The sequence below is a fragment of the Lampetra planeri genome, unplaced genomic scaffold (assembly GCF_965212315.1).
Source record: "Lampetra planeri unplaced genomic scaffold, kcLamPlan1.2.h2 scaffold_290, whole genome shotgun sequence".
Lineage (NCBI taxonomy): Eukaryota > Metazoa > Chordata > Hyperoartia > Petromyzontiformes > Petromyzontidae > Lampetra > Lampetra planeri.
Genome location: NW_027615116.1, coordinates 17,359 through 32,553, shown reverse-complemented (window position 1 = coordinate 32,553; position 15,195 = coordinate 17,359). Strand labels below are relative to the sequence as shown.

General features: G+C 51.8%; 1 long non-coding RNA gene across 1 annotated transcript; it reads left to right on the top strand.

Moving 5' to 3' along the window:
* The first annotated feature begins 5,688 nt into the window (after positions 1-5,688).
* On the top strand, positions 5,689-14,677 carry LOC144740764 (uncharacterized). The gene is made up of 3 exons (XR_013589762.1): positions 5,689-5,787; positions 7,799-7,871; positions 12,016-14,677. It is a non-coding gene; the product is annotated as an uncharacterized LOC144740764 (long non-coding RNA).
* The last annotated feature ends 518 nt before the right edge of the window (positions 14,678-15,195 follow it).

Below are 15,195 nucleotides of genomic sequence, written 5' to 3'. Positions count from 1 at the left end.
CAGTTTGTGATTTACCATGGTTATTAACACGTATTTCGTAGAGTTTATTGATGTTTGTTGTCTATCTATATACAGGGATCGCACTGTTTTACTCGAGTTATTTTGTTTAATGTCTTGAGGTTAAGTGTAAGTTGCCACTTACGCTTCCTTAACTGTTGGAATTCGTAATTATTATTTTTTTTGGTCAGGTAGATAGAAACATACAATACAAAATTATATATATATACGGTGAATACGAGTAATATAAGGGAATATCTAATAACAAGCCCCTATTGTTTGTTGGTTAATTCTTTTTGTTAAGTTTCTACTTTTCGGTAAGGAAAACGTTAAAGAAAACGCGAGTTGCAACCGTTGTTATCCTTTACTCTGCACCTTATCTGTAGACATCCAGATGTCTTGGGAGGTTAGTCCATCGATCTTTGTCCATCTGGATGTCTATGACCTCTCTGTGACCGAAATCTTACCGTTTTAATGGCCCTCCATGTTTCATGGATTCCTGGTGTGCTTGTGAGGAGGAGTGGGTTGTTTTCATTATTAAATAAAAATAGAAGAAAATTTTTTTTTTCATTATTCTTAATATAAAAAGGGGGTATAAACACAACAGGAGGCACGTCCCGTGCCCCGCGGTGGGAATAGGCATTTCCGTTTTTTCGTCCGTCACCTTGAAATCGGTCCGATTTTCGATTTAGTGCGGTTTCTCTATATTTATTTATTTACTATTGCCGACCGGCACGTGACGAAGCACGCCATTGCGCATGCGCGAGACGCCGACCAGGGCGGTTGCCCCTGGCAACGGGCAGCAACGCCGTCGCTGCAGGGTGGACGCCATTTTTAATTCGCGTTAAAAATATGCGCACGCATTAACACGCGACGCTGAGGTAAATTCATCAAAGTTTCACGTCCTCTTCACTCCCCCACCCCTCTCCCTCACCACTCTCCCTCACCACTCACCCATCTCCCTCACCACTCTCCCTCACCACTCTCCCTCACCCCTCTCCCTTACCCCTCTCCCTCACCACTCACTCTCACCACTCACCCATCTCCCTCACCACTCGCCCTCACCCCTCACCGCTCACCACCCACGCTCATCCTCACCCCTCTCCCTCACCACTCACTCTCACCACTCACCCATCTCCCTCACCACTCACGCTCATCCTCACCCCTATCCCTCACCACTCGCCCTCACCACTCGCCCTCACCACTCGCCCTCACCACTCGCGAGGAATTTAGCATATGTATGGGAAATGCAGGAATGCGACTAGTACTACTTGTGAAATCCGCTTGATGCGGAGCTTCTCCAATTTTTTCATGCTGGAATTTCAGTCCACACACCCTGGCACTGACCAGAGTGTGGAAGATGCCCAGGCTGCTGGCCGGACGTTTCCCCTCCACGACCACCCTCCTTGCCCTGTATATGGTGAGCTTAGCGTAGCCCACCCAGTACAGTGACCAGCCCCTGAAGATGTTGGGATCTGTCGCCCTTTGGGTGTCCAAAGATGAGGAACGTTGGATAAATGGAGGTTGAACCTTTAGGCCTTAAATGTACGCTCCAGCTTCAAAATACGCTCCAAGCTTGGCGGCGTCTCATTCTTCACCTGAGGACGGCTGCTTGCGTTGTAGCCGAAACGTCGTGAGAATTCTGACTGTGGCAGAGCGAGGCAACTCTCAGCAGTGTGGAGGTGGAGGTGTGGGTGGACTTCCCCCGAGACAATAGAAAGTGAAATGGAGACCCTGTAGATGCGTAAGCTTGAGACGATGTCGCTCCAATAGATGCACCCTTGTCACAGGCCTTTAATGACAAGAATGTGAAGTTGAACACTCAGTTCCTAGGTTCAACCTGCAGGGTAAGAGCGGCCAGTCTTTGTGGACCTGTGGGTTGCGTAGATCTCTAACCAGGAGCGAGATCCAATAAGCTCCCAAGCATTCACTATGTTATCATAATTGCATTTATATGGTGCTCGCTTAATTGCCCCAGCAACACTGAGTTTTGTATCGTTTCTCGTCTCAAACACTCGAAGAGCATCCCCAAGTAGCAGCTGCCCCTGTGTGGCACAAGGTGGTGGCCCTGCACGGGCCTGCGTGTGGACAAGAGCCTGTCAGTAGGGGGCGATGGTTGATGTGGCATCTTAGTTGTGGAGTTTGTAGATAATGTTTTTAGAATTTGCTACATTAAACATGCAATGGCCTACTTGTTTTGAATGGAGCAATAGTATGTTGTACATACACTGTTAAGCAGACAGTGTTTTTTGTTTATCTTGTTAATACGATGTCACCTGATGCAGCATATTTCAGTGCAGTAATTTAACTTTGTAAAAATGATTGTCAATAAGTTAGAATGAATACTTGTCTGATTGTGTGCGTACGTGTAACATTTTGTCTACAAGGGTCAAACATTGAATGAGTCGTGTGAGGACACGGTGTGTGTTTTGCAAGTAACCTGGACAGATCAGATTCTTGTCATCGCGCTCGGGTTCAATCAACCCGAGCGCGATGACGTCACCACGCACGGGGGCGCCCCAACCAGCACCCCCCACCCACGTGACCAGCCCCTCCACCCACTGCCCACGTGACCAGCTCCCCCCTGCCCACGTGACCAGCCCCTCCCCTCCCCCGCCCACGTGACCAGCCCCTCCCCTCCCCCACCCACGTGACCAGCCCCTCCCCCGCCCACGTGACCAGCCCCTCCCCTCCCCCGCCCACGTGACCAGCCCCTCCCCTCCCCCGCCCACGTGACCAGCTCCTCCCCCCCCCACCCACGTGACCAGCCCCTCCCCTCCCCCGCCCATGTGACCAGCCCCTCCCCTCCCCCGCCCACGTGACCAGGTCCTCCCCCCCCCGCCCACGTGACCCTCCCCCGCCCACGTGACCAGCCCCTCCCCTCCCCCGCCCACGTGACCAGCCCCTCCCCTCCCCCGCCCACGTGACCAGCCCTCCCCCCCCCCGCCCACGTGATCAGCCCCTCCCCCCGCCCACGTGACCAGCCCCTCCCCTCCCCCGCCCACGTGACCAGCCCCCCCCCCCGCCCACGTGACCAGCCCCTCCCCTCCCCCGCTCACGTGACCAGCCCCCCCCGCCCGCCCACGTGACCAGCCCCTCCCCCCCCCGCCCACGTGACCAGCCCCCCCCCCCACCCACCCACGTGACCAGCCCCTCCCCCCACCCACCCACGTGACCAGCCCCGCCCCTCCCCCGCCCACGTGACCAGCCCCTCTCCTCCCCCGCCCACGTGACCAGCCCCTCCCCTCCCCCGCCCACGTGACCAGCCCTCCCCCCTCCGCCCACGTGATCAGCCCCTCCCCCGCCCACGTGACCAGCTCCTCCCCCCCGCCCACGTGACCAGCCCCTCGCCCGCCCACGTGACCAGCCCCTCCCCTCCCCTGCCCACGTGACCAGCCACTCCCCCCCCCCGCCCAAGTGACCAGCCCCTCCAACCACCGCCCACGTGACCAGCCCCTCCCCCCCCGCCCACGTGACCAGCCCCTCCCCTCCCCCGCCCACGTGACCAGCCCCTTCCCTCCCCCGCCCACGTGACCAGCCCCTCTCCTCCCCCGCCCACGTGACCAGCCCCTCCCCCCCCACCCACGTGACCAGCCCCTCCCCCCGCCCACGTGACCAGCCCCTCCCCTCCCCCGCCCACGTGACCAGCCCCCCCCCGCCCACGTGACCAGCCCCTCCCCCCCCGCCCACGTGACCAGCCACTCCCCCCCCCCGCCCACGTGACCAGCCCCTCCCCTCCCCCGCCCACGTGACCAGCCCCTCCCCTCCCCCGCCCACGTGACCAGCCCCTCCCCCCCCCCGCCCACGTGACCAGCCCCTCCCCTCCCCCGCCCACGTGACCAGCCCCTCCCCTCCCCCGCCCACGTGACCAGCCCCTCCCCTCCCCCGCCCACGTGACCAGCCCCTCCCCCCCCCGCCCACGTGACCAGCCCCTCCCCCGCCCACGTGACCAGCCCCTCCCCTCCCCCGCCCACGTGACCAGCCCCTCCCCCGCCCACGTGACCAGCCCCTCCCCCCCCCCGCCCACGTGACCAGCCCCTCCCCTCCCCCGCCCACGTGACCAGCCCCTCCCCCCCCACCCACGTGACCAGCCCCTCCCCCCCCCACCCACGTGACCAGCCCCTCCCCCCCCACCCACGTGACCAGCCCCTCCCCCCCCCCGCCCACGTGACCAGCCCCTCCCCCCTCCCACGTGACCAGCCCCTCCCCTCCCCCGCCCACGTGACCAGCCCCTCCCGCCCACCCACGTGACCAGCCCCTCCCCCCGCCCACATGACCAGCCACTCCCCCCCCCACCCACGTGACCAGCCACTCCCTCCCCCGCCCACTTGACCAGCCCCTCCCCCACCACCCACGTGACCAGCCCCTCCCCCCGCCCACGTGACCAGCCACTCCCCCCCCCCGCCCATGTGACCAGCCCCTCCCCCGCCCACGTGACCAGCCCCCCCCCCGCCCACGTGACCAGCCCCCCCCCCGCCCACGTGACCAGCCCATGCCCACGTCACCAGCCCCTCCCCTCCCCCAGCCCACGTGACCAGCCCCGCCCCTCCCCCAGCCCACGTGACCAGCCCCACCCCTCCCCCACCCACGTGACCAGCCCCCCCACGCTGCTGCTGCTGCGGCGTTCTGGCGTTTGTCCCAAGCGGGTTGGCTGCAATGAAGCCGTGAAGACACCGAACAGTTCCACTGCTACAATTAGCGCGCTGAGGCGCTGCAGTTGCACTATGTGTCCACACGGTGGCGCTGCAGCAACCATGTTAAATTTCTTCTTAGGTTTTTTCCGGTAAAGTCACGTAGGTAAAACATCAAAATGAATGAAAATAAAATAAAATAAAAAATCACGACGTTTCGGAGGCAACACAAGTCTCCGTCATCAGGTGGGACCGTCACAGCCAGATTAGCTGCATCAAGTGAGGCCATGATTCAAGATGTAATCCCTTAAAAGCGAGTTGAAGGGGGAGGGAGAGGGAGGGGGGAGCTCATCAGACTATGGTAGCCAATGAAAGGAACGTATCGGGAGGGAGGGGGGGCGAGGCCAAAAGGGTGGGCGATGGACGTGGAAGCGCTTGTGCGCAAGCGGCCAATTACTGCACACGCCAACACAATGGAGCGATTGTGCGCTAGCGGCCAGCCACTGCACCCGCCAACACAATGGGCAGAGAGGAGGAGGGAAGCTCTAATACACATGATAGACAAAAGAACGAAAATGCCCATGTTTATACCAATGCTGGCTGAACAATGAAGAGAGTACTGTTAAAATAACTGGGGATGTTAACACTCGGTAAAGTACAGTAAAATAGTGCCTGTCAGATAAGATGGTCCAAAAAATTTGTGATTAAGTCTTTTTTGCGTGGTTGATAACATCTTTCCAATGATTACTAAGTTTGTACCCATCATCACGGTTGAATGTATGTCTGTGTTTGTATATTTGTATGGCTTCTGACGTCACCGCTCAGCGTGACCTCATCGGCGTCAAACGCCAGGGGGAGGTGCCTCGTTAGTGACGTCATGTCACTCACCCCCGACCACCGCGCTCTTGAGCGTGACGTCACATCCACTCAGCCGCTGCCGATACCTGTCCCAGTGCCAATCCTTATTTGGGCAAAGCCACGCCCGGTGACTGGCGGCTCATTAACATAATTTATTCGTGAAGTCGTCGCGAGTTTCGAGCCGCTCATTGTGGGGAGGGGAGTGTCATCGTACACCGCAAGTGACGTCATGTCACCTGCTGCCGCGTGACGTCACGAGGGACCGGGAAGTTTCCGCTCGGCCCGTGCACTGAAATCCGAGGTGAGATTCTCATCGCGGTTGTGGTGATTGTGGTTGTTGTGGTGGTTGTTGTTGTGGTGGTTGTGGTGGTTGTTGTTTACCGAGGTAGCGCCTCGCTCTCTCTCTCGTAGGGATGTCAATTGAGTAGCAGCGAGCATGGAAGCGATGTCCACTTTGGAACTTTACAACGCGGGGCCTTGCCTCCTGCCCTCGCCTGGTCGCGTTTGCTTCAATTCTCTCGCTTATTATTAGGTTTTTTCGGTAAAGTCACGTAAAAAAGTAAAATAAAATAAAAAATCACGACGTTTCGGAGGCAACACAAGCTTCCGTCTTCAGGTGGTACCGTCACAGCCACGACAGCTGTATCAAGTAAATGAGAGATTGCAGTAGCTACCACTCCGTTTATATAATGGTTGGAGAAGATCGTGGTGCAAGGGGCGCATTATTAATATGGTAAGGTGAGGCTTAAGACTAAGAATAGACTGCATAACAAAGGCTGAGCCTTTGTTGTGGAGAGGTGCGGTTTGTGACTCAACCTGTGGCAGGGATACCACCACTAAACATGGTAAAACTGTAATAGTTGTCTGTCAAATAAGATTGGCAAATAAGTGTAGTTAAATCTTTTTTGCGTGGTTGATAACATCTTTCCAATGATTACTAAGTTTGTACCCATCATCACGGTTGAAATTATGTCTGTGTTTGTATATTTGTATGGCTTCGTGCACAAACCTTTGATGGTAGCCAGGAGGCTTGCAGAGAACCTTGGTCTCGGAAAAGACAATTTCATGAGAGCCCACCGAGTTGTAGCAATGATCGGCAACGGCCGAAGAATCAGTTCTGCCGTGTTTCAGATCTGACTTGTGCTCGCGGACACGATCAGCAACATGACGTTTCGTTTCTCCAATGTAGCAATCACCACAAATGCAACTCAATTTGTAGACTCCAGGATACTGTAAGTCAGGAACGACATCCTTCACAGATGGAATCAAATAACGGATATTATGCACTGTACTGAATCGGACTTGGATCTTATGTTTGTTTAGAATTTTGGAGATCTTTTTGGTCACGCCTGCTATGTATGGCAACGTGATAGTTTTGGTTGGAGTTTCATGTGGCTGTTTCTGTATGGTGGGAGAAACAGCTTGGCGGATAGTGCGGTCAGAGTATCCGTTCATCCTGAGGGCCCGATGTACATGACTTAATTCACCGGCCAAGTGGTGTTGGTCAGAAATGCCATTGGCTCTGCGGTATAGCGTTTTGATGAGAGAATTCTTTTGAGAGGGATGGTGGTACTTGAAACCGGATTCCCACCACCACCCATCTCTCTGCCCCTTTCTCTACCCCCCTCTCTCTCTCTGCCCCCCTCTCTCTCTATTTAAGGCCTGGACACAGAGGCGTTGTTTCTGTGTGTGTCTCTGTGTGTCTCTGTGTGTCTCTGTGTGTCTCTCTGTCATCTCTCTCTGTGTGTCTATGTGTCATCTCTCTCTCTCTCTCTGCTTATGTGTCTGTCTATGTGTCTCCGTGTCTCTCTCTCAAATTGAGCAATCTTTGGAAGAACGTTATCAACCAGGTGGGCTGTTGACTGTTATGTTAGCCGACTCTCTGTGTTGTATTGCACTACATTTCTAAGTTTACTAGGTTTTTTTTCTCTTTCATTTGTACCTGATGATGATTGCTTGTGTTGCAATCGAAATGTCGTATGCTATTATTTTATTTATTTATTCTACGTGACTTTACCGAAAGAACCAAAGAGTTTCTTCTAGATTTGAAGCTTTCGTGACTGCAATGATTCATATTCTTAGGTTGTTTCGGTAAAGTCACGTAGGTAAAACATTAAAATTAATGAAAGTAAAATAATATAAAATAAAATAAAATATTTTATTTTATTTTACTTTCATTAATTTTAATGTTTTACCTACGTGACTTTACCGAAAGAGTATCTTGCTTAAGTTTTAATTTCCCTTCACCTGGCTCGCTACTTTGTAACTTGTTTTGTTTTAAATATTCACAGTTTTTTTTCATTTCTTACCAGGCCACGCCCGCTTGAGCTGCTGTACCGCTCTTGTGTTCAGAAGCGACCTGCCCACAACAACAATAACAACAAGGTGAGGCTCGTCAACAGCGTGGCGGTGTTCACTCTAGACGCGTGGCGGTGTTCGCTCTAGACGCGTGGCGGTGTTCGCTCTAGACACATGGCGGTGTTCACTCTAGACACGTGGTGGTGTTCACTCTAGACGCGTGGTGGTGTTCACTCTAGACACGTGGCGGTGTTCGCTCTAGACGCGTGGTGGTGTTCACTCTAGATACGTGGCGGTGTTCACTCTAGACGCGTGGCGGTGTTCGCTCTAGACACGGCGGTGTTCGCTCTAGACGCGTGGTGGTGTTCACTCTAGATGCGTGGTGGTGTTCACTCTAGACACGTGGCGGTGTTCGCTCTAGACGCGTGGCGGTGTTCGCTCTAGACGCGTGGCGGTGTTCACTCTAGACGCGTGGTGGTGTTCACTCTAGACACGTGGCGGTGTTCGCTCTAGACGCGAGGTGGTGTTCACTCTAGATACGTGGCGGTGTTCGCTCTAGACGCGTGGCGGTGTTCACTCTAGACGCGTGGTGGTGTTCACTCTAGACACGTGGCGGTGTTCGCTCTAGACGCGTGGTGGTGTTCACTCTAGACGCGTGGCGGTGTTCACTCTAGACGCGTGGTGGTGTTCACTCTAGACACGTGGCGGTGTTCGCTCTAGACGCGTGGTGGTGTTCACTCTAGATACGTGGCGGTGTTCACTCTAGACGCGTGGCGGTGTTCGCTCTAGACACGGCGGTGTTCGCTCTAGACGCGTGGTGGTGTTCACTCTAGATGCGTGGTGGTGTTCACTCTGGACGCGTGGCGGTGTTCGCTCTAGACGTGTGGCAGTGTTCACTCTAGACGCGTGGCGGTGTTCACTCTAGACACGTGGTGGTGTTCACTCTAGACGCGTGGTGGTGTTCACTCTGGACGCGTGGCGGTGTTCACTCTAGACGCGTGGCGGTGTTCACTCTAGATACGTGGCGGTGTTCGCTCTGGACGCGTGGTGGTGTTCACTATAGACACGTGGAGGTGTTCACTCTGGACACGTGGAGGTGTTCACTCTGGACGCGTGGAGGTGTTCACTCTGGACACGTGGAGGTGTTCACTATAGACACGTGGCAGTGTTCACTCTAGACGCGTGGCGGTGTTCACTATAGACACGTGGCAGTGTTCACTCTAGACGCGTGGAGGTGTTCACTCTGGACACGTGGAGGTGTTCACTATAGATGCGTGGAGGTGTTCACTCTGGACACGTGGCGGTGTTCACTATAGACGCGTGGAGGTGTTCACTATAGACGCGTGGCGGTGTTCACTATAGACGCGTGGAGGTGTTCACTCTGGACACGTGGAGGTGTTCACTATAGATGCGTGGAGGTGTTCACTCTGGACACGTGGAGGTGTTCACTATAGACACGTGGAGGTGTTCACTATAGACGCGTGGCGGTGTTCACTATAGACGCGTGGAGGTGTTCACTATAGACGCGTGGCGGTGTTCACTCTGGACACGTGGAGGTGTTCACTATAGACGCGTGGCGGTGTTCACTCTGGACACGTGGCGGTGTTCACTATAGACGCGTGGCGGTGTTCACTATAGACACGTGGCGGTGTTCACTATAGACGCGTGGAGGTGTTCACTATAGACACGTGGCGGTGTTCACTATAGACGCGTGGAGGTGTTCACTATAGACACGTGGCGGTGTTCACTATAGACGCGTGGAGGTGTTCACTATAGACGCGTGGCGGTGTTCACTATAGACGCGTGGAGGTGTTCACTATAGACGCGTGGCGGTGTTCACTATAGACACGTGGCGGTGTTCACTATAGACGCGTGGAGGTGTTCACTATAGACACGTGGCGGTGTTCACTATAGACGCGTGGAGGTGTTCACTATAGACGCGTGGCGGTGTTCACTATAGACACGTGGAGGTGTTCACTATAGACGCGTGGAGGTGTTCACTATAGACACGTGGAGGTGTTCACTCTAGACGCGTGGCGGTGTTCACTATAGACACGTGGAGGTGTTCACTATAGACACGTGGAGGTGTTCACTATAGACACGTGGCGGTGTTCACTATAGACGCGTGGAGGTGTTCACTATAGACGCGTGGCGGTGTTCACTCTGGACACGTGGAGGTGTTCACTATAGACGCGTGGAGGTGTTCACTATAGACACGTGGAGGTGTTCACTATAGACACGTGGAGGTGTTCACTATAGACACGTGGAGGTGTTCACTCTGGACACGTGGAGGTGTTCACTATAGACGCGTGGAGGTGTTCACTATAGACGCGTGGCGGTGTTCGCTATAGACACGTGGCGGTGTTCACTATAGACACGTGGAGGTGTTCACTATAGACACGTGGAGGTGTTCGCTATAGACACGTGGAGGTGTTCACTATAGACACGTGGCGGTGTTCACTATAGGCGTGTGGAGGGGAAACCCGGGGATCGGGAAGGAAATCCACGCGACCACGGGGAGAGAGAGAGAGACACGTAAACTACAAATATACAGCAGGCGTCAGGGTCGGGATGGAACCCACGACTTCCTGTATGCCAGGACAGGTAGTTAACATCTCACCACAGAGAGACACGCAGACTCGGCTGTGTTGGTTGATCCTCAATGAATTACTTGGTGGAGTGAGGAAGCATTAATACTGAGCAGGTGAAAGGTGGCCAGGCGTGGGTCTGGACACACCACCACCTGTGAACCGTGCCAGTGTGTGACAGTGGTGGAGCCAGTGGGGGTGGGGTGGCACTTGCCCCCCCAACGATCCGATAGAAATCCGTAATTTCGATAGGATCATTGGGGTTTATTAGTAACTAGCTTCACTACCCGGCTTTGCCCGGGACTTGGATTCTTGTCTTGGATTAATTTAATATTCCCTCATAATTCACTGAAAAACCCTGAAAAAATTGATGCTTGCAAGAAGGAAGCCGAAACACTTCAATTTACCTAAATCGGATGTTTTCACTCAAGGAAATTCAACCTGAACCCACTGCTACGTCAGGTCGATTTTTGCCACTCGGGAAGGGAATGACGCGGCGTTCGCTTAGACATTTCAGACAGCATAAGCTGTGAAAATTTCATGACGCCAGAGCTCAGCGTTGGAGAGTTTTTGCTGCTGCACACAAACAAACACGTGTAAGTTCTGCTTTATATTTAAGATGGCAGTTGTACCCGTTCTTCACACGGATTTGTATTGAAACTCCGAGAAGCCATTGACTTCATCGGCCAGGAGCGAAGCGCCACCTAAAATCTCCCGGCACGCTGTGAACAGCTGTAGAAGTACGGCGCGCGAAGAGCCATGTGGTAGGGGGGTAAGCATTGCAGAGCGCTTAGCTCAGGTGTGATGCGGGTTGATGCCACATACGTCATGGTCATTCCCCCCCCCCCCCCCCCCAAAATACAAAAGTCTATTTTTCTTTCCTGAAGGCATCAACACGTTCAGCGAGCGCGATGACGATCGCACGCGTCGAATGAAAAGCAAGGGACAAGTCCTTTCTCACTAACAACTCCTTTCTCACTAACAACTCCTGTAATTTTTCATTGCTGGAGGGGTTTCCCCCCCTACCTGAAAATCCTGGCTCCACCTCTGAGTGTGTGACAGTGTCAAGTTTGTATTTGCAGTAAAGTCTATTAACTCTATTGAGCACAGAGGTTATATCAAAACAGTAGTTTATTTTAGTTTTCCTCTGGAACTCTTTGTAAGAATGGAGTCAGGAAGTGATCACAGCACACACGTGCAGCAGCTGAAGTCGGAACTGCTCATCCCAGCAATCAAGGACATCTGTGCCTGGCTTCGCACCTCTAAGTTGCGATTGAACATTAATTATGCATTTGTGCATGACACAAATAGTATTATTTTCAACACCCTTTGCTATGTCAGCTGAATTTAGCTTTCATAAACATTTATTTTGAAGCCAAACAGCTGAAATTGTGTGCTCTGAGTTTCGGGTTAACGTTCATTTTGAAGATACGAGGGTTTCCAGGCATGTTTATGACCATTTGGCCTCTCATTGTGTGCCATAACAGCCCGTGTGATGAATTTGGGACACTTTTTTTTTTATATATCATAAATATATGAATAACTATAGACGTGTAAGTGACGTGTGACTGTGTATATGCATTCCTCTGTGCCTCAATACTGACGTGTAGATGGTGTGGATATTCTTCTTTTTCTGTCTGCAGCTGTCGCTGCCTCTGCAGAAGTGGTCTCATGGAGCAAAGGCACTCGGCGCAGCTTGGTGCAAAAAGGCATCAATGCGACCGGTGTGCATACAGCACGGATCGTCCTGAACATTTGACACGGCACTAGAGAACTCACACAGGAGAGAAACCCTTCAAGTGCAGTGTGTGTGGGAGGGCGTTTGCACATTCATCTGCTCTTGTAACATACCAGAGAACACACACGGGAGAGAAACCCTTCAAGTGCAGTGTGTGTGGGAAGGCGTTTGCACAGTCATCTGCTCTTATAAAACACCAGAGAACACACAATGGAGAGAAACCCTTCAAGTGCAGTGTGTGTGGGAAGGCGTTTGCACAGTCATCTGCTCTTGTAGCACACCAGAGAACACACACGGGAGAAAACCCCTTCAAGTGCAGTGTGTGTGGGAAGGCGTTTGCATGGTCACCACATCTTCAAAGACACCAGAGAACACACAAGCATCAGAAGATCCACCAGGAGTGGAGTGTGAAATCAGCTTGTGAAAGTCAAAGTGCTGCAATGAGCCCATCGCTCATCAAACAAGAACCGGAAGAAAATCCCAGCTTGGACACTTTTAAAGGTAACGAGGTGAAATATGAAGAGGTGAATGTGAAATGTGAAGACGTGATGGTGAAGAGCAAAGAAGTGAAGGTAAAATGTGAAGATGAAGATTCAACTCCCAAATGGGACCTTCGTATCGATGGAGGCAACGTGAAGCAGGAGGAGAATTCTGACTGTGAGGCAGAGCGAGGCGACTCCCAGCAGTTTGTGGAAGTGGAGGTGTGGGTGGACTTCCTCCGAGACAATACAAAGTCAAATGGAGACCCGGGAGATGCGTAAGCCTTTGACCAGTGGTTCTTAACCTGGGTTCGATCGAACCCCAGGGGTTCGGTGAGTCAGTCTCAGGGGTTCGGCGGAGGTTAAGACACACACCTGACTCATGATTGTGCACCAGTAAAACATGTACCTATGTTTTGAATTTGAAAAAATATTTTATTTTTCCAATTAAGAAGGGTTCTGTGAATGCGCATATGAAACTGGTGGGGTTCAGTACCTCCAACAAGGTTAAGAACCACTGCCTTAGACGATGCCGCTCCAATAGATGCACCTTTGTCACAGGCCTCTAATGACAAGAATGTGAAGTTGAACACTCAGTTCCTAGGTTCAACCTGCAGGGTAAGAGCGGCCAATCTTTGTGGACCTGTGTGATGGGTAGACCTCTAACCAGGAGCGAATGCCAATAAGCTCCCAAGCATTCAATGTTATCAATTGCATTTATATTGTGCTTGCTTAATTGCCTCGGCAATTCGTAGTTTTGTATCGTTTCTCGTCTCAAACACTCGAAGAGCATCCCCAAGTAGCAGCTGCCCCTGTGTGGCACAAGGTGGTGGCCCTGCACCGGCCTGCATGTGGACAAGAGCCTGTCAGTAGGGGGCAATGGTTGATGTGGCATCTCAGTTGTGGAGTTTGTAGGTAATGTTTAGAATTTTTATCAATTTTTACCCAGACACCAGCATGCAATGGCCGACTCGTTTTGAATGGTGCATTAGTATGTTGTACATACACTGTTAAGCAGACGGTGCGTATTTTTTTAAATTAGCTTCTTGTTAATGCAATGTAACCTAATGCAGTATATTTCAGTGCAGTAATTCAATTTTGTTAATATGCCTGTCACTAATTTTGAATGAATACTTGTCTGATTGTGTGCGTACATGTACCATTTTGTCTATAAGGGTCAAACATTGAATAAGTCATGTTAGGACACTGTGTGTTTTGGAAGTAACCTGTACAGATCACTCAGGTGAGACTCATTGTTCTTGTGATATAGGTCAAAGGGTACTTTTGTGTTTTCAGGAAGCATCTCCCTCTGGAGCAACTCATTGTCTTTGAAATAGGGAGCACACTCGGATCATTCATCAGTTACAAGGCAAACCACTTAAAAGTTACACGTAGAGGAGATACATTCTCAACAACTTGAATTATAATTTTGTATTACGTGTTGACACATTTCGTCTAACTAGGACTAGAAATGCGCCTTACTGATTAACGTCTGGATGTTTGAAGCTATCGGTTGAAGCAAGCCCAGCTGCTGTTGAGACGCTGTGCACCAATAAGGGTCCACAGGTGGCTTGCACTGAATCAATGACGCGCTCCCAGAAGTCTGTGCTAGTTATAGTTTGTGTAAAACATTCATTTGTTTCGTGGAGAGATCGATAAATGAAACATGTCGTGTCTGCTGATCTGCTTCATAGCAAGGAGGTCATTTTAAGAGCACATTTGAAATACATTTTTGGTACAGATTTGTATTTGGTTACAAGGCAGAGCACATCTAGTAGATGCATTCTCCACAACAACACTCATGAGAATTTTGCTTGATGTCTTATATGTTTGCGAACTAGGACAAGAAATGGTCCTTGCTGATTAACGTCTGGATGTTGACAACCATGGGGTGAAGCAAGCCTAATTGCCTGCGGTGCCCCTCAACCATTTACGGCCTTGGGCCAGGAAAGTCACGAAGAAAATTGCACACGAATGACGCATCCACGCCAACTCCCAATGCTCCGTTTTGAAGTTTAAAAATGAAACAACTTTGAATTGTATTATGTTTTGAATTGTGTTTCTTCAATAAAAGCTTATATCATTTTACATCTGGAAGACTTAATTGAAAACGACATTTCGTGTGAATTTTCTCTCGTCGTTAAGTAGATGGCCTTGCCGGGGATTCGGTTCGATGCGGACTTTCACCTGGTTGGGATCGCGGGATTGAGATGAGGCGACACAGAGCTGGCCGTGCCAGACGACCGCCGTCTGCAGATCGATTCCAACGTGGTCGAACGTCTGTCCCTGCGCCTCCGTCGCTCATGCAGGAGGCGCGTAGGGTTATAGCGCCCCCTGCATGAAAACGACGGAAAGTGCAGCATTCATCACAGATTAATTCTAGATTTGAAGCTTTCGTGACTGCAAGGATTCATATTCTTAGTTCTTTCTGTAAAGTCACGTAGGTAAAAAATGAAATAAAAATTAAGAATTTTAAGAAAGAACTAAGAATACAGATAGATAAAGTTGTGCGCTTATATAAAAGAGCATCGCCAGTGGGTTTTCAAAGTACCTTCGTGTTGCAGAAATCAATTTCGCGTGAGCCCACCGCATGACAACAATGCTCA